This window comes from Leiobunum rupestre, chromosome 1 (genome assembly GCF_980474605.1).
Source record: "Leiobunum rupestre chromosome 1, qqLeiRupe1.1.hap1, whole genome shotgun sequence".
Classification (NCBI taxonomy): domain Eukaryota; kingdom Metazoa; phylum Arthropoda; class Arachnida; order Opiliones; family Sclerosomatidae; genus Leiobunum; species Leiobunum rupestre.
In genome coordinates, this window is record NC_143384.1 from 38,374,567 (window position 1) to 38,396,515 (window position 21,949).

General features: G+C 43.2%; 33 non-coding genes across 33 annotated transcripts; 30 read left to right on the top strand and 3 right to left on the bottom strand.

Moving 5' to 3' along the window:
- Positions 1 to 4,126: 4,126 nt before the first annotated feature.
- Positions 4,127 to 4,198, bottom strand: TRNAE-CUC (transfer RNA glutamic acid (anticodon CUC)). Its single transcript has one exon. It is a non-coding gene; the product is annotated as a tRNA-Glu (tRNA).
- Positions 4,199 to 4,434: 236 nt separating this feature from the next.
- Positions 4,435 to 4,506, bottom strand: TRNAE-CUC (transfer RNA glutamic acid (anticodon CUC)). Its single transcript has one exon. It is a non-coding gene; the product is annotated as a tRNA-Glu (tRNA).
- A 240-nt stretch (positions 4,507 to 4,746) lies between these two features.
- On the bottom strand, positions 4,747 to 4,818 carry TRNAE-CUC (transfer RNA glutamic acid (anticodon CUC)). Its single transcript has one exon. It is a non-coding gene; the product is annotated as a tRNA-Glu (tRNA).
- Positions 4,819 to 5,932: 1,114 nt separating this feature from the next.
- TRNAE-CUC (transfer RNA glutamic acid (anticodon CUC)) lies at positions 5,933 to 6,004 on the top strand. The gene has a single exon. It is a non-coding gene; the product is annotated as a tRNA-Glu (tRNA).
- An 82-nt stretch (positions 6,005 to 6,086) lies between these two features.
- On the top strand, positions 6,087 to 6,158 carry TRNAE-CUC (transfer RNA glutamic acid (anticodon CUC)). The gene has a single exon. It is a non-coding gene; the product is annotated as a tRNA-Glu (tRNA).
- A 544-nt stretch (positions 6,159 to 6,702) lies between these two features.
- TRNAE-CUC (transfer RNA glutamic acid (anticodon CUC)) lies at positions 6,703 to 6,774 on the top strand. Its single transcript has one exon. It is a non-coding gene; the product is annotated as a tRNA-Glu (tRNA).
- A 1,018-nt stretch (positions 6,775 to 7,792) lies between these two features.
- Positions 7,793 to 7,864, top strand: TRNAE-CUC (transfer RNA glutamic acid (anticodon CUC)). The gene has a single exon. It is a non-coding gene; the product is annotated as a tRNA-Glu (tRNA).
- Positions 7,865 to 7,946: 82 nt separating this feature from the next.
- TRNAE-CUC (transfer RNA glutamic acid (anticodon CUC)) lies at positions 7,947 to 8,018 on the top strand. Its single transcript has one exon. It is a non-coding gene; the product is annotated as a tRNA-Glu (tRNA).
- A 552-nt stretch (positions 8,019 to 8,570) lies between these two features.
- Positions 8,571 to 8,642, top strand: TRNAE-CUC (transfer RNA glutamic acid (anticodon CUC)). Its single transcript has one exon. It is a non-coding gene; the product is annotated as a tRNA-Glu (tRNA).
- Positions 8,643 to 8,724: 82 nt separating this feature from the next.
- Positions 8,725 to 8,796, top strand: TRNAE-CUC (transfer RNA glutamic acid (anticodon CUC)). Its single transcript has one exon. It is a non-coding gene; the product is annotated as a tRNA-Glu (tRNA).
- Positions 8,797 to 9,036: 240 nt separating this feature from the next.
- TRNAE-CUC (transfer RNA glutamic acid (anticodon CUC)) lies at positions 9,037 to 9,108 on the top strand. The gene has a single exon. It is a non-coding gene; the product is annotated as a tRNA-Glu (tRNA).
- Positions 9,109 to 9,814: 706 nt separating this feature from the next.
- TRNAE-CUC (transfer RNA glutamic acid (anticodon CUC)) lies at positions 9,815 to 9,886 on the top strand. The gene has a single exon. It is a non-coding gene; the product is annotated as a tRNA-Glu (tRNA).
- Positions 9,887 to 10,126: 240 nt separating this feature from the next.
- TRNAE-CUC (transfer RNA glutamic acid (anticodon CUC)) lies at positions 10,127 to 10,198 on the top strand. Its single transcript has one exon. It is a non-coding gene; the product is annotated as a tRNA-Glu (tRNA).
- Positions 10,199 to 10,280: 82 nt separating this feature from the next.
- TRNAE-CUC (transfer RNA glutamic acid (anticodon CUC)) lies at positions 10,281 to 10,352 on the top strand. Its single transcript has one exon. It is a non-coding gene; the product is annotated as a tRNA-Glu (tRNA).
- Positions 10,353 to 17,782: 7,430 nt separating this feature from the next.
- Positions 17,783 to 17,854, top strand: TRNAK-CUU (transfer RNA lysine (anticodon CUU)). The gene has a single exon. It is a non-coding gene; the product is annotated as a tRNA-Lys (tRNA).
- An 82-nt stretch (positions 17,855 to 17,936) lies between these two features.
- On the top strand, positions 17,937 to 18,008 carry TRNAE-CUC (transfer RNA glutamic acid (anticodon CUC)). The gene has a single exon. It is a non-coding gene; the product is annotated as a tRNA-Glu (tRNA).
- A 73-nt stretch (positions 18,009 to 18,081) lies between these two features.
- TRNAE-CUC (transfer RNA glutamic acid (anticodon CUC)) lies at positions 18,082 to 18,153 on the top strand. The gene has a single exon. It is a non-coding gene; the product is annotated as a tRNA-Glu (tRNA).
- Positions 18,154 to 18,235: 82 nt separating this feature from the next.
- On the top strand, positions 18,236 to 18,307 carry TRNAE-CUC (transfer RNA glutamic acid (anticodon CUC)). Its single transcript has one exon. It is a non-coding gene; the product is annotated as a tRNA-Glu (tRNA).
- An 82-nt stretch (positions 18,308 to 18,389) lies between these two features.
- On the top strand, positions 18,390 to 18,461 carry TRNAE-CUC (transfer RNA glutamic acid (anticodon CUC)). Its single transcript has one exon. It is a non-coding gene; the product is annotated as a tRNA-Glu (tRNA).
- A 548-nt stretch (positions 18,462 to 19,009) lies between these two features.
- TRNAE-CUC (transfer RNA glutamic acid (anticodon CUC)) lies at positions 19,010 to 19,081 on the top strand. The gene has a single exon. It is a non-coding gene; the product is annotated as a tRNA-Glu (tRNA).
- Positions 19,082 to 19,317: 236 nt separating this feature from the next.
- TRNAE-CUC (transfer RNA glutamic acid (anticodon CUC)) lies at positions 19,318 to 19,389 on the top strand. The gene has a single exon. It is a non-coding gene; the product is annotated as a tRNA-Glu (tRNA).
- Positions 19,390 to 19,768: 379 nt separating this feature from the next.
- On the top strand, positions 19,769 to 19,840 carry TRNAE-CUC (transfer RNA glutamic acid (anticodon CUC)). Its single transcript has one exon. It is a non-coding gene; the product is annotated as a tRNA-Glu (tRNA).
- A 73-nt stretch (positions 19,841 to 19,913) lies between these two features.
- TRNAE-CUC (transfer RNA glutamic acid (anticodon CUC)) lies at positions 19,914 to 19,985 on the top strand. Its single transcript has one exon. It is a non-coding gene; the product is annotated as a tRNA-Glu (tRNA).
- An 82-nt stretch (positions 19,986 to 20,067) lies between these two features.
- TRNAE-CUC (transfer RNA glutamic acid (anticodon CUC)) lies at positions 20,068 to 20,139 on the top strand. Its single transcript has one exon. It is a non-coding gene; the product is annotated as a tRNA-Glu (tRNA).
- A 73-nt stretch (positions 20,140 to 20,212) lies between these two features.
- TRNAE-CUC (transfer RNA glutamic acid (anticodon CUC)) lies at positions 20,213 to 20,284 on the top strand. The gene has a single exon. It is a non-coding gene; the product is annotated as a tRNA-Glu (tRNA).
- An 82-nt stretch (positions 20,285 to 20,366) lies between these two features.
- Positions 20,367 to 20,438, top strand: TRNAE-CUC (transfer RNA glutamic acid (anticodon CUC)). Its single transcript has one exon. It is a non-coding gene; the product is annotated as a tRNA-Glu (tRNA).
- An 82-nt stretch (positions 20,439 to 20,520) lies between these two features.
- TRNAE-CUC (transfer RNA glutamic acid (anticodon CUC)) lies at positions 20,521 to 20,592 on the top strand. The gene has a single exon. It is a non-coding gene; the product is annotated as a tRNA-Glu (tRNA).
- Positions 20,593 to 20,970: 378 nt separating this feature from the next.
- TRNAE-CUC (transfer RNA glutamic acid (anticodon CUC)) lies at positions 20,971 to 21,042 on the top strand. The gene has a single exon. It is a non-coding gene; the product is annotated as a tRNA-Glu (tRNA).
- Positions 21,043 to 21,115: 73 nt separating this feature from the next.
- Positions 21,116 to 21,187, top strand: TRNAE-CUC (transfer RNA glutamic acid (anticodon CUC)). The gene has a single exon. It is a non-coding gene; the product is annotated as a tRNA-Glu (tRNA).
- Positions 21,188 to 21,269: 82 nt separating this feature from the next.
- On the top strand, positions 21,270 to 21,341 carry TRNAE-CUC (transfer RNA glutamic acid (anticodon CUC)). Its single transcript has one exon. It is a non-coding gene; the product is annotated as a tRNA-Glu (tRNA).
- Positions 21,342 to 21,414: 73 nt separating this feature from the next.
- On the top strand, positions 21,415 to 21,486 carry TRNAK-CUU (transfer RNA lysine (anticodon CUU)). Its single transcript has one exon. It is a non-coding gene; the product is annotated as a tRNA-Lys (tRNA).
- An 82-nt stretch (positions 21,487 to 21,568) lies between these two features.
- TRNAE-CUC (transfer RNA glutamic acid (anticodon CUC)) lies at positions 21,569 to 21,640 on the top strand. The gene has a single exon. It is a non-coding gene; the product is annotated as a tRNA-Glu (tRNA).
- A 236-nt stretch (positions 21,641 to 21,876) lies between these two features.
- TRNAE-CUC (transfer RNA glutamic acid (anticodon CUC)) lies at positions 21,877 to 21,948 on the top strand. The gene has a single exon. It is a non-coding gene; the product is annotated as a tRNA-Glu (tRNA).
- The last annotated feature ends 1 nt before the right edge of the window (position 21,949 follows it).

Sequence of the window (21,949 nt, forward strand, 5' to 3'; positions counted from 1 at the left end):
GCTAATGACAAAAGAATCGGTAACATATCCATGAAGCTTAATAGCTGTCTTGGCGCCAACTAAAAACATCTGAATCCAAGCGCGGAAGCGTGCGCCGAAACCAAAGGCTTCTAAGATTGCAAATAGATACGGCCATTCCACCCGATCGAACGCTTTTAACAAATCGAGTTGAAGAAAAATCCCTGGCCTATTTTCCATTTTTAAAAACTCCATGACATCAGACAGAAAACGGGGAGTATCGGAAATGGTACGCCCACGAATGCCACCAGTTTGACACGGTGACGTAATTAAAGGTAAAAGCGGCGAAACACGGCGAGTAAAAACCTTAGCAAGGAGTTTCCTATCGCCATTCAATAGGGTAATTGGCCTCCAATTTTTCAGAAGAGTCAAATCCCCCGATTTAGGCAACAAAACCACCATCCCTTCTCGCATGCTATTCGGCAAAAGGCCACGGGCTTCGCATTCGGCAACCAAGCGCATAAAGTCATCTTTAATTAGAGGGATAAAGAAACGCAGGAACTCATTGGTAAAGCCATCTCTACCGGGGGCCTTCCCTCCGGCCAAATTAGTTAACTCCGTGTAAATGTCGCTCCAGGTCACGACGGCTTCGCAGGAATCGCGGTCACCTTCAGTAAGCCTCCCTGAGATTAAATTCTTCAAATTGTCAGTAGCGGCTTGAGACGTAACGCCTCGTGTATACAACTCCGAATAAAAACGGAACACTTCCTCCCTTATTAACGCAGGATCTTTAATAATCTCCCCCGAAGGGAGAGTCAGAGAAGTCATTTGACGTTGACGCTGACGAAATTTCTCCAGCCGCAAAAAATACTGAGTGGGGCGTTCCCCCAAATCTCTCCACTCCAACCTCGAACGAACTAATGCACCCTGCAAATCGTTCTCTTCCATATCTCGTAATTTACTCGTTACCGCAGCTATTTCGTCTAAATTCGTATCTGTTTTTAATGGCGAATCTTGTAGGTCTCGAAGCCTATTTTGTAGGTCCGCCCATACAGCCCGCTTCATCAACGCTTTGTGACGCCCGTAAAAAATGCAGTACTCCCGTATTTTAACTTTTAAAGCATCATACCACTCAAAGATATCGGTTAAATAACAAGGCCAAGAATAACTATTTTTAACTGTCCGCTCGATGGCCGTGCAAAAAAGTGCGTCTTCTAAAAAAGTAGAATTAAAACTCCAAGTTCCGGGCCCCCTAAGAATACCACTAGGTTCAAAAATCAGAGAAACACCCTTATGGTCAGAGAAACTACAAAAAACATGCATACACTTTGAAATATTATATACGTCTGAATGTAAAGCAAAAAAATAATCAATTCGAGAACTCACAAAGTTACCAAAAACCACCCCCGATCGCGTATAATCGAATGTTTTTTATGTTGCAACCGCCAAATGTCTACCAACGAGAGATAAGAGACCCAGCGATGAAGATTCGTCATTCCACTCACCGTAATCTTGGCAGGCGACCGCCGATCAAAAACTCGAGAAACAATATCATTAAAATCACCGCCCAATAGCGGACGATTTAACACACGAACAATGGGAATTAAATTTTGCATAAAAATAGATCTATTGACCGCATCGGTTGGGGCATAAACAGAACCTAAATCAACTTTCTCGCCTTCAATTTCAGCGGAAATAAAAATATACCGGCCCTCGTTAGAACTTATCAAATTACATTCTTTAAAATCAAGTAACCGCGAAATACAAATTGCCACACCGCAAAACTTGGTGTCCAAGTTCAAGTCCACGTAGACCGCACCCGAAAAAAAAGTCCGAAAAGTACTTACATGACACGCCTCCCAATGAGTCTCTTGCAACAACAACACATCATAATGCTTCGCCCACAAAACCAACTTTCGCATCTTCTCTACATCGCGCAAACCGCCTACATTAATCGTCAGAATTTTCACCGGCATTTGGATTCAAATTAATTTGGGTCCATTTACCCGATGGCAACTTCTGAAATATCTTGTGCGGAGGACCTGTAGACGGATTAGTAGCTGAATCGGTGTCACCAGATGAGATCCGGTGCTTGGAACCCCTTTGAGCTTCACCAGTCGGTTTGACGCGGCCCACTTGGTCGGCGCCCATTCCCTGAGACATCGGCGTTGCGTTAGGAGTGGCAATATGAACTTCTTCGTGTCCGGCACCCAATGAACCAGGACCATCGACGGCATCCTTACGACCCTCAGCGAATTGATCAATCGATCCCCCCGCGACAATGACAGGGGGTTGTCCACGCTCCTGTCCCTTCATCTCCACTGCAGGGCGTTCCCAAGTAGGGCAATTACGCACAGCATGACCTTGTGTTTTACATTTACGGCAAATAAATTGAGGGCAATCCTTATATAAATGATCGGATGCCAGACACATATTACAGACTTTAACTTGCGATTCATGAGTGACACGGTAAGAATTTTCTCTATTTAAGACATCCGGAACTCGAAGACTGTAAGGTAAAGCTGATTTACCTTCCGGGAGCGTCAAACGGACTGATCGGATACCACAATAGAACCCGGCTTTTTCCCGCCACGAAATCGTACCTCTGATTTCGCAGCCCATCATCGTCAACTTCGCCAGCAACGCCTCATCAGTAACATAATCCGGAAGGCCGAAAAAATTTGCCGTAACAGTTTTTTTGGTGACGCTCGAAATGGCATAAGTAATGCTGTCTACCTCCAACCCAGTGTCAATCGCATCATTAATCAAAGTTTCAGACGAAAATACCAAAATGTAGCCGCCCGTGGACGGAACAACAGATTTCACCGCATCCAAACCATATTGAATTTTCACCGCCTCCGCAACATCGTCAAACTTCGGTAATTTTCCTTCAAAATCCACAAAAACCGACCGTTTAATAATATCCATCCTGGATCAGAAGACCCAGGAGGGAAATCACCCGCAAGAAACCGAAACTAGATAAAAAAGGTTTTAACAGAGAAGAAAAAAAAAACTTGAACTAAAATAACAACTTAAAGGCGGCAAACAGGCTTAGCTTCACCAGTCGGTTTGACGCGGCCCACTTGGTCGGCGCCCATTCCCTGAGACATCGGCGTTGCGTTAGGAGTGGCAATATGAACTTCTTCGTGTCCGGCACCCAATGAACCAGGACCATCGACGGCATCCTTACGACCCTCAGCGAATTGATCAATCGATCCCCCCGCGACAATGACAGGGGGTTGTCCACGCTCCTGTCCCTTCATCTCCACTGCAGGGCGTTCCCAAGTAGGGCAATTACGCACAGCATGACCTTGTGTTTTACATTTACGGCAAATAAATTGAGGGCAATCCTTATATAAATGATCGGATGCCAGACACATATTACAGACTTTAACTTGCGATTCATGAGTGACACGGTAAGAATTTTCTCTATTTAAGACATCCGGAACTCGAAGACTGTAAGGTAAAGCTGATTTACCTTCCGGGAGCGTCAAACGGACTGATCGGATACCACAATAGAACCCGGCTTTTTCCCGCCACGAAATCGTACCTCTGATTTCGCAGCCCATCATCGTCAACTTCGCCAGCAACGCCTCATCAGTAACATAATCCGGAAGGCCGAAAAAATTTGCCGTAACAGTTTTTTTGGTGACGCTCGAAATGGCATAAGTAATGCTGTCTACCTCCAACCCAGTGTCAATCGCATCATTAATCAAAGTTTCAGACGAAAATACCAAAATGTAGCCGCCCGTGGACGGAACAACAGATTTCACCGCATCCAAACCATATTGAATTTTCACCGCCTCCGCAACATCGTCAAACTTCGGTAATTTTCCTTCAAAATCCACAAAAACCGACCGTTTAATAATATCCATCCTGGATCAGAAGACCCAGGAGGGAAATCACCCGCAAGAAACCGAAACTAGATAAAAAAGGTTTTAACAGAGAAGAAAAAAAAAACTTGAACTAAAATAACAACTTAAAGGCGGCAAACAGGCTTAGCGAAAACGGAGCGAAAAAAGACGAACCGTTCACTACCAAACCTAGCAGCGAACCCCCATATCCTAACCACTAGACGAAACCGGACGATGCATAGTTCAAATAACTAATGAAATCCTTGCTTTCTTTGTTGAAATAATAGGAAGTGGAATGAACTAAAATGGAAACATTCCGATGCCGGGGTTTGAACCCGGGCCTTCTGAGTGAGAGTCAGATATCCTAACCACTAGACGACACCGGACGATGCAAGGTTTAAATAAACAATGAAATCCTTGCATTCTTTGTTGAAATAATAGGAAGTGGATTGAACTGAAATGGAAACCCTCCGATAGAGGGATTTGAACCCAGGCCTTCTGAGTGAGAGTCAGATATCCTAACCACTAGACGACTCCGGACGATGCATAGTTTAAATAAACAATGAAATCCTTGCTTTCTTTGTTGAAATAATAGGAAGTGTATTGAAGTAAAATGGAAACATTCCGATGCCGGGGTTTGAACCCGGGCCTTCTGAGTGAGAGTCAGATATCCTAACCACTAGACGACACCGGACGATGCATAGTTTAAATAACTAATGAAATCCTTGCTTTCTTTGTTGAAATAATAGGAAGTGGATTGAAGTAAAATGGAAACATTCCGATGCCGGAGTTTGAACCCGGGCCTTCTGAGTGAGATTCGATCAGATATCCTAACCACTAGACGACACCGGACGATGCTAAGTTTAAATAACTAATGAAATCCTTGCTTTCTTTGTTGAAATAATAGGAAGTGAATTGAAGTAAAATGGAAACATTCCGATGCCGGGGTTTGAACCCGGGCCTTCTGAGTGAGAGTCAGATATCCTAACCACTAGACGACACCGGACGATGCTTAGTTTAAATATCTAATAAAATCCTTGCTTTCTTTGTTGAAATAATAGGAAGTGAATTGAAGTAAAATGGAAACATTCCGATGCCGGAGTTTGAACCCGGGCCTTCTGAGTGAGATTCGATCAGATATACTAACCACTAGACGACACCGGACGATACATAGTTCAAATAACTAATGAAATCCTTGCTTTCTATGTTGAAATAATAGGAAGTGGATTGAAGTAAAATGGAAACATTCCGATGCCGGGGTTTAAACCCGGGCCTTCTGAGTGAGAGCCAGATATCCTAACCACTAGACGAAACCGGACGATGCATAGTGTGAATAACTAATGAAATCCTTGCTTTCTTTGTTGAAATAATAGGAAGTGGATTGAAGTAAAATGGAAACATTCCGATGCCGGGGTTTGAACCCGGGCCTTCTGAGTGAGATTCGATCATATATCCTAACCACTAGACGACACCGGACGATGCGTAGTTTAAATAACTAATGAAATCCTTGCTTTCTTTGTTGAAATAATAGGAAGTGGATTGAACTAAAATGGAAACATTCCGATGCCGGGGTTTGAACCCGGGCCTTCTGAGTGAGAGCCAGATATCCTAACCACTAGACGAAACCGGACGATTCCTAGTGTGAATAACTAATGAAATCCTTGCTTTCTTTGTTGAAATAATAGGAAATGGATTGAAGTAAAATGGAAACATTCCGATGCAGGGGTTTGAACCCGGGCCTTCTGAGTGAGAGTCAGATATCCTAACCTTTAGACGAGACCGGACGATGCATAGTGTAAATAACTAATGAAATCCTTGCTTTCTTTGTTGAAATAATAGGAAGTGGATTGAACTGAAATGGAAACATTCCGATGTCGGAATGTTTCCATTTTACTTCAATCCACTTACTATTATTTCAACAAAGAAAGCAAGGATTTTATTAGATATTTAAACTAAGCATCGTCCGGTGTCGTCTAGTGGTTAGGATATCTGATCGAATCTCACTCAGAAGGCCCGGGTTCAAACTCCGGCATCGGAATGTTTCCATTTTACTTCAATCCACTTCCTATTATTTCAACAAAGAAAGCAAGGATTTCATTAGTTATTTAAACTATGCATCGTCCGGTGTCGTCTAGTGGTTAGGATATCTGACTCTCACTCAGAAGGCCCGGGTTCAAACCCCTGTATCGGAGTGTTTCCATTTCAGTTCAATCCACTTCCTATTATTTCAACAAAGAATGCAAGGATTTCATTGTTTATTTAAACCTTGCATCGTCCGGTGTCGTCTAGTGGTTAGGATATCTGACTCTCACTCAGAAGGCACGGGTTCAAACCCCGGCGTCGGAATGTTTCCATTTTAGTTCATTCCACTTCCTATTATTTCAACAAAGAAAGCAAGGATTTCATTAGTTATTTGAACTATGCATCGTCCGGTTTCGTCTAGTGGTTAGGATATCTGACTCTCACTCAGAAGGCCCGGGTTCAAACTCCGGCATCGGAATGTTTCCATTTTACTTCAATCCACTTCCTATTATTTCAACAAAGAAAGCAAGGATTTCATTGTTTATTTAAACTATGCATCGTCCGGTGTCGTCTAGTGGTTAGGATATCTGACTCTCACTCAGAAGGCCTGGGTTCAAACTCCTGTATCGGAATGTCTCCATTTCAGTTCAATCCACTTCCTATTATTTCAACAAAGAAAGCAAGGATTTCATTGTTTATTTAAACTATGCATCGTCCGGTGTCATCTAGTGGTTAGGATAGCTGACTCTCACTCAGAAGGCCCGGGTTCAAACCCCTGTATCGGAATGTTTCCATTTCAGTTCAATCCGATTCATATTATTTCAACAAAGAATGCAACGATTTCATTGTTTATTTAAACCTTGCATCGTCCGGTGTCGTCTAGTGGTTCGGGTATCTGACTCTCACTCAGAAGGCCCGGGTTCAAACCCCGGCATCGGAATGTTTCCATTTTACTTCAATCCACTTCCTATTATTTCAACAAAGAAAGCAAGGATTTCATTGTTTATTTAAACTATGTATCGTCCGGTTTCGTCTAAAGGTTAGGATATCTGACTCTCACTCAGAAGGCCTGGGTTCAAACCCCGGCATCGGAATGTTTTCATTTTACTTCAATCCACTTCCTATTATTTCAACAAAGAAAGCAAGGATTTCATTAGTTAATTAAACTATGCATCGTCCGGTGTCGTCTAGTGGTTAGGATATCTGATCGAATCTCACTCAGAAGGCCCGGGTTCAAACTCCGGCATCGGAATGTTTCCATTTTAGTTCAATCCACTTCCTATTATTTCAACAAAGAAAGCAAGGATTTCATTGCTTATTTAAACTATGCATCGTCCGGTGTCGTCTAGTGGTTAGGATATCTGACTCTCACTCAGAAGGCCTGGGTTCAAACTCCTGTATCGGAATGTCTCCATTTCAGTTCAATCCACTTCCTATTATTTCAACAAAGAAAGCAAGGATTTCATTGTTTATTTAAACTATGCATCGTCTGGTGTCATCTAGTGGTTAGGATATCTGACTCTCACTCAGAAGGCCCGGGTTCAAACCCCTGTATCGGAATGTTTCCATTTCAGTTCAATCCGATTCATATTATTTCAACAAAGAATGCAAGGATTTCATTGTTTATTTATACCTTGCATCGTCCGGTGTCGTCTAGTGGTTAGGATATCTGATCGAATCTCACTCAGAAGGCCCGGGTTCAAACTCCGGCATCGGAATGTTTCCATTTTAGTTCAATCCACTTCCTATTATTTCAACAAAGAAAGCAAGGATTTCATTAGTTATTTAAACTATGCATCGTCCGGTGTCGTTTAGTGGTTAGGATATCTGATCGAATCTCACTCAGAGGGCCCGGGTTCAAACTCCGGCATCGGAATGTTTCCATTTTACTTCAATCCACTTCCTATTATTTCAACAAAGAATGCAAGGATTTCATTGTTTATTTAAACCTTGCATCATCCGGTGTCGTCTAGTGGTTAGGATATCTGACTCTCACTCAGAAGGCCCGGGTTCAAACCCCGGCATCGGAATGTTTCCATTTTAGTTCAATCCACTTCCTATTATTTCAACAAAGAAAGCAAGGATTTCATTAGTTATTTACACCATGCATCGTCCGGTTTCGTCTAGTGGTTAGGATATCTGACTCTCACTCAGAAGGCCCGGGTTCAAACCCCGGCATCGGAATGTTTCCATTTTAGTTAAAATCACTTCCTATTATTTCAACAAAGAAAGCAAGGATTTCATTAGTTATTTAAACTATGCATCGTCCGGTGTCGTCTAGTGGTTAGGATATATGATCGAATCTCACTCAGAAGGCCCGGGTTCAAACCCCGGCATCGGAATGTTTCCATTTTACTTCAATCCACTTCCTATTATTTCAACAAAGAAAGCAAGGATTTCATTAGTTATTTACACTATGCATCGTCCGGTTTCGTCTAGTGGTTAGGATATCTGGCTCTCACTCAGAAGGCCCGGGTTTAAACCTAGGCATCGGAATGTTTCCATTTTACTTCAATCCACTTCCTATTATTTCAACAAAGAAAGCAAGGATTTCATTAGTTATTTAAACTATGAATCGTCCGGTGTCGTCTAGTGGTTAGGATATCTGATCGAATCTCACTCAGAAGGCCCGGGTTCAAACTCCGGCATCGGAATGTTTCCATTTTAGTTCAATCCACTTCCTATTATTTCAACAAAGAAAGCAAGGATTTCATTGTTTATTTAAACAGTGCATCGTCCGGTGTCGTCTAGTGGTTAGGATATCTGACTCTCACTCAGAAGGCCCGGGTTCAAACCCCTGTATCGGAATATTTCCATTTAAGTTCAATCCACTTCCTATTTTTTCAACAAAGAATGCAAGGATTTCATTCTTTATTTAAACTTTGCATCGTCCGGTGTCGTCTAGTGGTTAGGATATCTAACTCTCACTCAGAAGGCCCGGGTTCAAACCCCGGCATCGGAATGTTTCCATTTTAGTTCAATCCACTTCCTATTATTTCAACAAAGAAAGCAAGGATTTCATTAGTTATTTACACTATGCATCGTCCGGTGTCGTCTAGTGGTTAGGATATCTGATCGAATCTCACTCAGAAGGCCCGGGTTCAAACTCCGGCATCGGAATGTTTCCATTTTAGTTCAATCCACTTCCTATTATTTCAACAAAGAAAGCAAGGATTTCATTGTTTATTTAAACTTTGCATCGTCCGGTGTCGTCTAGTGGTTAGGATATCTAACTCTCACTCAGAAGGCCCGGGTTCAAACCCCGGCATCGGAACGTTTCCATTTTAGTTCAATCCACTTCCTATTATTTCAACAAAGATAGCAAGGATTTCATTAGTTATTTAAACTATGCATCGTCCGGTGTCGTCTAGTGGTTAGGATATCTGATCGAATCTCACTCAGAAGGCCCGGGTTCAAACTCCGGCATCGGAATGTTTCCATTTTAGTTCAATCCACTTCCTATTATTTCAACAAAGAAAGCAAGGATTTCATTAGTTATTTAAACTATGCATCGTCCGGTGTCGTCTAGTGGTTAGGATATCTGTTCGAATCTCAGAAGGCCCGGGTTCAAACCCCGGCATCGGAATGTTTCCATTTTACTTCAATCCACTTCCTATTTTTTCAACAAAGAAAGCAAGGATTTCATTAGTTATTTAAACTATGCATCGTCCGGTGTCGTCTAGTGGTTAGGATATCTGATCGAATCTCACTCAGAAGGCCCGGGTTCAAACTCCGGCATCGGAATGTTTCCATTTTACTTCAATCCACTTCCTATTATTTCAACAAAGAAAGCAAGGATTTCATTGCTTATTTAAACTATGCATCGTCCGGTGTCGTCTAGTGGTTAGGATATCTGACTCTCACTCAGAAGGCTTGGGTTCAAACTCCTGTATCGGAATGTCTCCATTTCAGTTCAATCCACTTCCTATTATTTCAACAAAGAAAGCAAGGATTTCCTTAGTTATTTACACTATGCATCGTCCGGTTTCGTCTAGTGGTTAGGATATCTGACTCTCACTCAGAAGACCCGGGTTCAAACCCCGGCATCGGAATGTTTCCATTTTACTTCAATCCACTTCCTATTATTTCAACAAAGAAAGCAAGGATTTCATTAGTTATTTAAACTATGCATCGTCCGGTGTCGTCTAGTGGTTAGGATATCTGATCGAATCTCACTCAGAAGGCCCGGGTTCAAACTCCGGCATCGGAATGTTTCCATTTTAGTTCAATCCACTTCCTATTATTTCAACAAAGAAAGCAAGGATTTCATTGTTTATTTAAACTATGCATCGTCCGGTGTCGTCTAGTGGTTAGGATATCTGACTCTCACTCAGAAGGCCCGGATTCAAACCCCGGCATCGGAATTTTTGCATTTTACTTCAATCCACTTCCTATTATTTCAACAAAGAAAGCAAGGATTTCATTAGTTATTTACACTATGCATCGTCCGGTTTCGTCTAGTGGTTAGGATATCTGACTCTCACTCAGAAGGCCCGGGTTCAAACCCCGGCATCGGAATGTTTCCATTTTACTTCAATCCACTTCCTATTATTTCAACAAAGAAAGCAAGGATTTCATTAGTTATTTAAACTATGTATCGTCCGGTGTCGTCTAGTGGTTAGGATATCTGATCGGGAGTTGCGTTCGAGCTTTTGGAGAGTGCAGGTCGTTCGATTTTGCGCTCCGTGTTTTCGTCGCGCTAAGCCTAAGCGGGGTATTTTACCAATTTATTTTTCTTTCGGTTATTATTCGTGCATTTAAATCTATAGTTGTTAATTTATTAATTTGGTAATCCCTCCTGGGTGTTTCTACCCAGGATGGACGCATTCAAGAGATCGGTTTTTATTGATTTTAAACGAAATCTACCAAGTTTTGAAGTTGTGTCTACGGCGGTGATTGCGAACTTTGGTCTCGATTGTGCATCTGCTTTAGTTGTCTGTGATGAGGGTGGTTACATTCTCACCTTGAAGACTTTGGCCGATGTCGAGGGCGTTATTGATTCGGGCTTGGATATTGACGGTGAGATATATGAAATTTCAAGCGTTTCTGCCAAGACTGTGACTGTCGCCTTTTCGGACTTACCTGAGTTTGTGACTGATGAAGCCGTTTTATCCAAATTAACGTCGCTTGGCTGTGAAATCAAGGGTCCGCTTGTTTGGCATCGAAAGGCATCATTCTATTGCGGACTTCGTACCGTTCGTGTTACCTTATCTGAGAGTCTGTCATCATTACCATATCGCTTACGAGTTGCCGATGCTGTTGGTCGGGAGAAGTTTTACGCTGTCCGACATGATTCTCAGTTGAAAATATGTAATAAATGTTATTCTCCTGACCATATTTATCGCAATTGTCCGGATTTCAAGTGCTTCAAGTGCGAGAAGCAGGGTCATGTTGTTCGGGAGTGTCCACTTTGGCCCCGTATGGCGTCCCGCGACTCTGATACGGCGGCTGTCGGTGGTGCGGACGGTGACGCGATGGTCGTTGATCCTGTCTCAGTCGCTATTCCTCAGGGTTCTTCGGTCCGGGCTGGTGGCGGTGAGTCTTCAGTCGTCGGCGCCGGTCTCAAGTCTGATCCGCGTCGGGGTGCTAAGCATTCGTTGTCGTCTAGTGATGGTGATTTCGGAAAGAAAATGTCTTCTTCTGGCTCTGCTCCGAAAGTAAAGAAAGTTCCCTCTAAAATGCCTCTGGTCCCTTTCGAGGGTCATCGCCGGCCTGATTGGTGGCCTAAGGAGGTTGTCTGGCCTCCATCTTCAGAGAACGAATATTACGCCCGGGTGTGTCGGTATCAGGGTCAGCCTGTTACCAGTCCTCTGTATAAGGACTTTGTGATCCCGGATGATTACGGTTTTAAGCAATAAGTTACGGAATTACGATGGTCACTTTTCTGAATGTATTACAGCCTTTTCTTTGTTATGTCGGGAATCATTCTTTGTTAGTTATTTTCAATACGGTTTTTTTCAATTATTTCTCTCATTTACATGCTGTTCGATGTTTATTTTTGCCTATTTTCGTTTATTATTACTAAAACCAGAATGCAATGAATGATCGTACAAGATTTGTACCTATTATTTCTTTGATGTGTCGTAGGATGAAATTTTTTATTCGCTGTTATCTCTTTAATATCTTTATTTGTATTCTCGTTGCTTTTTTCTGACCGATTTGTCATTTCTTACTCGTGAATTTTTCTCTTTATATATTATGTCAATTGTTGCATAATGCTTCTTTGTAAAATACACGCGTTGTGTATTTTTTAATGATATAATTAAAAAAAAAAAGGGATATCTGATCGAATCTCACTCAGAAGGCCCGGGTTCAAACTCCGGCATCGGAATGTTTCCATTTTACTTCAATCCACTTCCTATTATTTCAACAAAGAAAGCAAGGATTTCATTGTTTATTTAAACTATGCATCGTCCGGTGTCGTCTAGTGGTTAGGATATCTAATTGAATCTCACTCAGAAGGCCCGGGTTCAAACTCCGGCATCGGAATGTTTCCATTTTAGTTCAATCCACTTCCTATTATTTCAACAAAGAAAGCAAGGATTTCATTAGTTATTTACACTATGCATCGTCCGGTTTCGTCTAGTGGTTAGGATATCTGACTCTCACTCAGAAGGCCCGGGTTCAAACTCCGGCATCGGAATGTTTCCATTTTAGTTCAATCCACTTCCTATTATTTCAACAAAGAAAGCAAGGATTTCCTTAGTTATTTACACTATGCATCGTCCGGTTTCGTCTAGTGGTTAGGATATCTGGGAGTCGCGTTTGGTTTTTTGGAGAGTGCGGTTCGTTTTTCTTTGCTCTCCTCGCCTGCTCGCTAAGCCTTAGTTTCGGTTCTTTCTCTAACATTTTGTTTGTTTAATTTAAAATTTACTAATTCGCGCAGTTTATTTTTCGTTTTTGTGCCCTCCTGGGTTTTCTTCTGAAATCCAGGATGGATGTTTTAAAACGTTCCATTTTCGTGGAATGCGCCGTGAAAGAAGTTTCGAAGCAATAAATTTTAACGGCATGTATTTTGGATTACGGGCCTAATACGGTCTCGTCGGTTGTTGCTACGGAGGGTGGCTATTACGTCACCTTCTTACGCGAGGAAGAAGCGGAATTGTGTCTTGATGCTGGGATCGAAGTAGGAGAGACGCGTTTTGATGTGTCTGGGATAGCGAGGAAAACAGTTATTGTCCATATTTATGGTTTACCTGAGTTTGTGAGTGACGAAGCGGTGAAGGAGAAATTGGAAAGCTTACAATGTGAGTTGCGTGGCGAAATTATCTGGACTAAAAATGACGCCGGAATTTATTTTGGAATTCGTTCGGTCAAGGTTCGCCTTGCCGAATGTGTCAGTTCGTTACCGTACGGTCTAAAGATCAAAGACGTTTTAGGTCGGGAGACTTTTTATCAGGTTCGTCACTCCTCTCAGAGTAAAGTTTGTAATGGGTGTCTCTCTTCGAGCCACCTGTATAAAGACTGTCCCTCTTTTATCTGTTTTCGTTGTAAGAAGCAAGGTCATGTGGCTCGTTCCTGTCCAACTCGCTCTGAAGTTGTTGAATCCGCGGATACGGTCGCTGATAGGATGGTCGAAGAACAGGATGCGTGCCTGACTACTGATCAGGTTCTTTCAGACAAAGAGTCCTCTCAAGGCATGGTTGCCCAGGGGGGCGACAATGTTGATCGGCCAAAATTTCCCAAGCACGTTACGAAGGACGTTGGTAAGAGATTCTTGACTTCGACGAGTGGCTCGGATGTTGATAAACGCCAGCCTCCTCCTAAGAAGACGAACGTCTACTCTACGGAATCGAATGCCATCGCACCTGCCAAGTTGCCTTCTACGTCCCTGCCAACTGTTGTCACGCCTGTCCCCGGTTCCTTTAATGCCATTAAAAATCGTCTCTCTTAACGTCAATGGTCTTCGGAATGTTAATAAGATGTCGGAAGTGCTTATTTTTATGGACGCGTATGATGTGGTTTTTTTACAAGAGACACACTGGACGAATGAACATGTGAGTACTTTTCGGAAAATTTTTCGCGGCCGCGTTTTTTGGGATAATGACCCTACTACTACTTTTTGCGGCGTAGCGACCTGCTTTCGGGCTGGGCTGGATATTGTTCCTTCGCGAGTTTTTCGAAGCGACTGCGGCCGATTTCTTTCCGTCTCCGCGGTTGTTGACGATGTTCCTATGGATTTCGCGAATATTTACGCTCCGAATGACGCGCCGTCGCGTTCTCTTTTTATGTCTTCGGCGAAGTTGTGGTGTTCGCTTTTACCTCGTCCGATTATAGCGGGGGATTTTAATGATATTTTAAACTCATCTCTCGATCGTCGCCCCGTTTCTAATCTTCGTTCCGCCGTTCCGCCCACGAGTTTTAAGCTTTGGCTTACCAGTCTTGATCTTTATGATCCCTGGAGGGCTTCTCACGCCGATCATTTTGATTATACTCGTTCCGGTTTCGTATTCGGGAACTTTGTCATGTCGCGGATTGACTATTTATTTATTCGCCCAACGGATGCGCATAATTGTTCGCGGAATCTAATCTTGAATGTTCCTTTTTCTGACCACAAGGCCGTGTCTTTCGTCTTTGATCCCAGTGGCGTCCAGCGCGGCCCTGGGGTCTGGGCGTTTAACTCTACGTTACTTCAAGAGGAGCGCTTCCGTACGGGCATCCAGCGTATTGTTGATCGGAGTCGCGACACCGTCGAGTACCGTGTAGATATTTTTCAATGGTACGAAAATCTTAAAGTTTGTATTAAGGATTACGCCATGTTCTACGGCAAAGCTCGCGCTCAGAAGTTGAGAAGTTCTCGCGCTGCTTTATTGGTTCGGATTTCTCACCTCGAGTCTCGCTACGCGTCCGATCTTACTTGTTTGCCGGAGTTGCTGGACGCTAAGCAGGCATTGGCGGATTTCGATTCTGAGGTGCTTCGTGGCCAGGTCGTACGCGCTAAGACGGATTTTAAAGAATTGGGTGAGCGGCCCACGCGCTATTTTCTGCGCCTGGAGACTCATCGTCAGAGTATCAAATCGATTGGTCGTTTAGTGTCTCCATCAGGAGAGGTCTTTCGCGACGGGCGTCTCATCCGTCAGCAAATTTTTGATTTCTATAATGCCCTTTATACTCAGGAGCCTATTTGCGAGGCCCAGAGTCGAAGTTTTAGCAATCGGGTCCGGGACCGGGTATCGAAAGCTGATCGTGACGCGGTTGAGTTGCCTGTCACCTGGGAGGAACTCGAGCGGTCCTTGGGGACTATGAAGCCCAATAAGAGTCCGGGACTTGATGGTTTGACGGTGGAGTTTTGGCGGTTTTTTCTTCCGCTTATTAAGGATGACTTTCTTCGCCTAGCCCATATCGCCCGTGACCAGGGTCAAATTCCGCGCAGCATGAAAATAGGTCTTATTAGCCTTTTGCCCAAGACTGGGGATTTAACTCTTTTAAAGAACTGGAGGCCTATTACGTTACTCAATACTGATTATAAAATTTTATCCAAAGTTTTTGCTCTCCGAGTAGCGTCGCTTTTGCCGAACATTACGTCATCTACGCAAACGGGTTCGGTTCGTGGTCGGGACATTTCTACCTCCACGAGACTGTTGTCAGATGTCGCCGAGAACCTCCGCCTTCGCGAAGAGGGTGGCATTATGGTCCAGCTGGACCTTATGAAGGCTTTCGACCGGGTGGCATGGCCATATTTATTTGAGCTCTTAGCGGCCATGGGGTTTGGCCCGTTTTTCTGCAAGTGGATTCAAGCTTTTGTCGCGGGTTCCAGGGCCTGTGTCAAAGTCAATGGTCATTTGACTGATGTCTTTTCGTTAGGGCGGTCGGTTCGCCAAGGGTGCCCGCTTAGCCCTCTGCTATATGTTTTAGCCTCGGAACCTCTGTTTTCCGCGGTCACGTCGCACGAATCCATCCCGCCGGTACGGTTATCCGCGCATTCGGTTTTGCCGACTCTCTTTCAACATATGGATGACACCACGGTTGTAACCTCAACAGCGGCCGCGATTCCCGCGATCTGCGACGTTTTTGCGGATTTCGGTCAAGCCTCCGGAGCGAAATTGAACCCGTCAAAGTGCCACGCGAAATGGCTTGGTCTATATCATGGTCGGGACCCTATCGAGATCAGCGGCGTAACGCTTTCTAGTTCACCTTTGAAAATTCTCGGTATTTGGATAGACTACGATTCTGTGCATTCGGCTCGCCTTCAATGGGAGGAGCGCTATGGCAAGTTCTCTCGGGTCTTACGGTCTTGGAAAGGTCGTACTCTCTCGGTCGTTGGCAAAGTTTTGGTTGTCAATGTGCTCGCTGCATCTATGCTCTGGCATATTTTAAAAACAGTCGATATTTCGCCTTTTTGGCTTCGTCAATTTCGGGAAGCTATTTTGAACTTTATTTGGGGCAATGGCCCTCATCTGGTCGCCTATGAGAGTCTTGTTCGGCCAACGCTGATCGGAGGGTTCGGGCTAGTAGACATTTGTACCAAAGTTAAGGCGTTTCGCGTTCGCGAAGCTCTTACGTTGTTTGCAGAGACTACTCCGGTTTTCGCTCGGGATCTTTCGTCGCAGATTCTTAATCTTTATGGCGGCGCCTTGCAATTGGGCCTACACGTTTTCCGGTTATCTATCACTTCTCGTTGCGCCGCCGGTCTTCCGTCTCGGTATGTTTCCATGCTGCTTGCTTGGAAGGATTTTCAGCACATTCATGGCTGGACCTTTCCCGCTCTCTCGAATTTTTTGGATGAACCGCTTTTTTTAAATCCGCGTCTGTCGTTGCCACATTTCGGTCGTCTCGAGCGTGGGTTTTTTTCGCAAGCGGGTTTTCGGACAGTACGCGATCTGTGTTACGAGTACGTCCCCGGGTTCTTGCCGCCACAGGCGTGTTTCGACGCTACAGCCGATTCATCGCTCGTTTTGCCTCGGTCTCGGGTCTTGCGACTCTACCAAGAACTTATTGATGCAGTTCCTCCGATTTGGTCCATGAGCATTCAACAAGGGGGGCGTCAATTGCGTCGCCCTCCGGTCGCGCACGAGGTCGGTTTATCGGTTATTGACGTGTCGGGCGAAAAGGTGTCTCTCGCTATCGCAGTGAGGCCCATTTACGCTGCGTTCGCGGAATCATCGTCTATCGAGTCGAGTGGAGAAGAACGCTGACGTCGCTTTTTCGGTGGCCCTCTTCAACGGATTCGCTGGAAATTCGTGCGATCCAATTTTTTGGGTCCTTCGCTCTCTGCCATAAATTTACGCCTCATTCATCATGGTTTCTCGGTGAAGTCGCGTTTGGTGCACGCTCTAGTGGTACCGGATGATACGTGCATATATTGTCGGATAGACTCAGAGACGGTAGAACATCTCTTCGTAACGTGCCCCGTGGTTTCTCAATTATGGACTTGGCTATTCTGTGATATTTTGGAACTTAATCGTGATTTATATGGCGTTTCTTCGTATACGCGAAATTCTTTCCTTATTTTTGGTTTAATTCACAAAGACTTGCATAACTCTAAAATGTTTTGGACAGTGGTCCAGTTCCTTTGTGCTGTAATGAAAAGAGAAATTTGGTTATACCGGTGTTATTGTTCTTTTAATGATATTCAATTTAATCATTTTTTGTGTCAAAAGAAATTCCATGCAGTTTTAAAACTAGAATGTCGTTATAAGCAACAGAAATTACATTTAGATTTACCGTCAGATTTATTCTTATACAACATGTTAAACAAAATATTTGAATAGAATGCTTGTTGATTGCTTGTCCTTAATTCTATTTTGTGTTTTATAACCTTCAATCTTTATGATTGTATTGTAATTTTAATACTGTGAATAAAGGGTTTAAAAAAAAAAAAAAAGGATATCTGACTCTCACCTGGAAGACCCGGGTTCAAACCCCAGCATCGGAATGTTTCCATTTTAATTCAATCCACTAACTATTATTTCAACAAGGATTTTATTGTTTATATAAACCTTGCATAGTCCGGTGTCGTCTTGTGGTTAGGATATCTGACTCTTACTCAGAAGGCCCGGGTTCAAACCCCGGCATCGGAATGTTTCCACTTTAATTCAATCCACTTCCTATTATTTCAACAAAGAAAGCAAGGATTTCATTGGTTATTTAAACTACGCATCGTCCGGTGTCGTCTAGTGGTTAGGATATCTGACTCTCACTCAGAAGGCCCGGGTTCAAACCCCGGCATCGGAATGTTTCCATTTTAATTCAATCCACTTCCTATTATTTAATCAAGGATTTTATTGTATATATAAACCTTGCATCGTCCGGTGTCGTCTAGTGGTTAGGATATCTAACTCTCACTCAGAAGGCCCGGGTTCAAACCCCGGCATCGGAATGTTTCCATTTTAATTCAATCCACTTCCTATTATTTCAACAAAGAAAGCAAGGATTTCATTGGTTATTTAAACTACGCATCGTCCGGTGTCGTCTAGTGGTTAGGATATCTGACTCTCACTCAGAAGGCCCGGGTTCAAACCCCGGCATCGGAATGTTTCCATTTTAGTTCAATCCACTTCCTATTATTTCAACAAAGAAAGCAATGATTTCATTAGTTATTTACACTATGCATCATCCGGTGTCGTCTAGTGGTTAGGATATCTGACTCTCACTCAGAAGACCCGGGTTCAAACCCCGGCATCGGAATGTTTCCATTTCAGTTCAATCCACTTCCTATTATTTCAACAAAGAATGCAAGGATTTCATTGTTTATTTAAACTTTGCATCGTCCGGTGTCGTCTAGTGGTTTGGATATCTGACTCTCACGCAGAAGGCCCGGGTTCAAACCCCGGCATTGGAATGTTTCCATTTTAGTTCAATCCCCTTCCTATTATTTCAACAAAGAAAGCAAGGATTTCAATAGTTATTTAAACTATGCATCGTCCGGTGTCGTCTAGTGGTTAGGATATCTGATCGAATCTCACTCAGAAGGCCCGGTTTCAAACTCCGGCATCGGAATGTTTCCATTTTACTTCAATCCACTTCCTATTATTTCAACAAAGAAAGCAAGGATTTCATTGTTTATTTACACTTTGCATCGTCCGGTGTCGTCTAGTGGTTAGGATATCTGACTCTCGCTCAGAAGGCCCGGGTTCAAACCCCTGTATCGGAGTGTTTCCATTTCAGATCAATCCACTTCCTATTAGTTCAACAAAGTATGCAAGGATTTCATTGTTTATTTAAACCTTGCATCGTCCGGTGTCGTCTAGTGGTTAGGATATCTGACTCTCACTCAGAAGGCCCGGGTTCAAACCCCGGCATCGGAATGTTTCCATTTTAGTTCAATCCACTTCCTATTATTTCAACAAAGAAAGCAATGATTTCATTAGTTATTTACAAAAGGCATCGTCCGGTTTCGTCTAGTGGTTAGGATATCTGACTCTCACTCAGAAGGCCCGGGTTCAAACCCCGGCCTCGGAATGTGTCCATTTTAATTCAATCCACTTCCTATTAATTCAACAAAGAAAGCAAGGATTTCATTGGTTATTTAAACTACGCATCGTCCGGTGTCGTCTAGTGGTTAGGATATCTGACTCTCACTCAGAAGGCCCGGGTTCAAACCCCGGCATCGGAATGTTTCCATTTTAATTCAATCCACTTCCTATTATTTCAACAAAGAAAGCAAGGATTTCATTGGTTATTTAAACTACGCATCGTCCGGTGTCGTCTAGTGGTTAGGATATCTGACTCTCACTCAGAAGGCCCGGGTTTAAACCCCGGCATAGGAATTCTTCCATTTAAATTCAATCTTCCTATTAGTTTCAACAAAGAAAGCAAGGATTTCATTGGTTATTTACACTATTTTTCGGCCGGTGTCGTCTAGTGGTTAGGATATCTGACTCTCGCTCAGAAGGCCCGGGTTCAAACCCAAGCATCGGAATGTTTCCATTTTAATTCAATCCACTTCCTATTATTTCAACAAGGATTTTATTGTTTATATAAACCTTGCATCGTCCGGTGTCGTCTAGTGGTTAGGATATCTGACTCTCACTCAGAAGGCCCGGGTTCAAACCCCGGCATCGGAATGTTTCCATTTTAATTAAATCCACTTCCTATTATTTAATCAAGGATTTTATTGTATATATAAACCTTGCATCGTCCGGTGTCGTCTAGTGGTTAGGATATCTAACTCTCACTCAGAAGGCCCGGGTTCAAACCCCGGCATCGGAATGTTTCCATTTTAATTCAATCCACTTCCTATTATTTCAACAAAGAAAGCAAGGATTTCATTGGTTATTTAAACTACGCGTCGTCCGGTGTCGTCTAGTGGTTAGGATATCTGACTCTCACTCAGAAGGCCCGGGTTCAAACCCCAGCATCGGAATGTTTCCATTTTAATTCAATCCACTTCCTATTATTTCAACAAGGATTTTATTGTTTATATAAACCGTGCATAGTCCGGTGTCGTCTAGTGGTTAGGATATCTGACTCTCACTCAGAAGGCCCGGGTTCAAACCCCGGCATCGGAATGTTTCCATTTTAGTTCAATCCACTTCCTATTATTTCAACAAAGAAAGCAATGATTTCATTAGTTATTTACACTATGCATCGTCCGGTTTCGTCTAGTGGTTAGGATATCTGACTCTCACTCAGAAGGCCCGGGTTCAAACCCCGGCATCGGAATGTGTCCATTTTAATTCAATCCACTTCCTATTAATTCAACAAAGAAAGCAAGGATTTCATTGGTTATTTAAACTACGCATCGTCCGGTGTCGTCTAGTGGTTAGGATATCTGACTCTCACTCAGAAGGCCCGGGTTCAAACCCCGGCATCGGAATGTTTCCATTTTAATTCAATCCACTTCCTATTATTTCAACAAAGAAAGCAAGGATTTCATTGGTTATTTAAACTACGCATCGTCCGGTGTCGTCTAGTGGTTAGGATATCTGACTCTCACTCAGAAGGCCCGGGTTTAAACCCCGGCATAGGAATTCTTCCATTTAAATTCAATCTTCCTATTATTTCAACAAAGAAAGCAAGGATTTCATTGGTTGTTTACACTATTTCTTGGCAGGTGTCGTCTAGTGGTTAGGATATCTGACTCTCGCTCAGAAGGCCCGGGTTCAAACCCAGGCATCGGAATGTTTCCATTTTAATTCAATCCACTTCCTATTATTTCAACAAGGATTTTATTGTTTATATAAACCTTGCATCGTCCGGTGTCGTCTAGTGGTTAGGATATCTGACTCTCACTCAGAAGGCCCGGGTTCAAACCCCGGCATCGGAATGTTTCCATTTTAATTCAATCCACTTCCTATTATTTAATTAAGGATTTTATTGTATATATAAACCTTGCATCGTCCGGTGTCGTCTAGTGGTTAGGATATCTAACTCTCACTCAGAAGGCCCGGGTTCAAACCCCGGCATCGGAATGTTTCCATTTTAATTCAATCCACTTCCTATTATTTCAACAAAGAAAGCAAGGATTTCATTGGTTATTTAAACTACGCGTCGTCCGGTGTCGTCTAGTGGTTAGGATATCTGACTCTCACTCAGAAGGCCCGGGTTCAAACCCCAGCATCGGAATGTTTCCATTTTAATTCAATCCACTTCCTATTATTTCAACAAGGATTTTATTGTTTATATAAACCTTGCATAGTCCGGTGTCGTCTAGTGGTTAGGATATCTGACTCTTACTCAGAAGGCCCGGGTTCAAACCCCGGCATAGGAATGTTTCCATTTTAGTTCAATCCACTTCCTATTATTTCAACAAAGAAAGCAAGGATTTCATTGTTTATTTAAACCTTGCATCGTCCGGTGTCGTCTAGTGGTTAGGATATCTGACTCTCACTCAGAAGGCCCGGGTTCAAACCCCGGCATCGGAATGTGTCCATTTTAATTCAATCCACTTCCTATTATTTCAACAAATAAAGCAAGGATTTCATTGGTTATTTAAACTACGAATCGTCCGGTGTCGTCTAGTGGTTAGGATATCTGACTCTCACTCAGAAGGCCCGGGTTTAAACCCCGGCATAGGAATGTTTCCATTTTAGTTCAATCCACTTCCTATTATTTCAACAAAGAAAGCAAGGATTTCATTGTTTATTTAAACCTTGCATCGTCCGGTGTCGTCTAGTGGTTAGGATATCTGACTCTCACTCAGAAGGCCCGGGTTCAAACCCCGGCATCGGAAT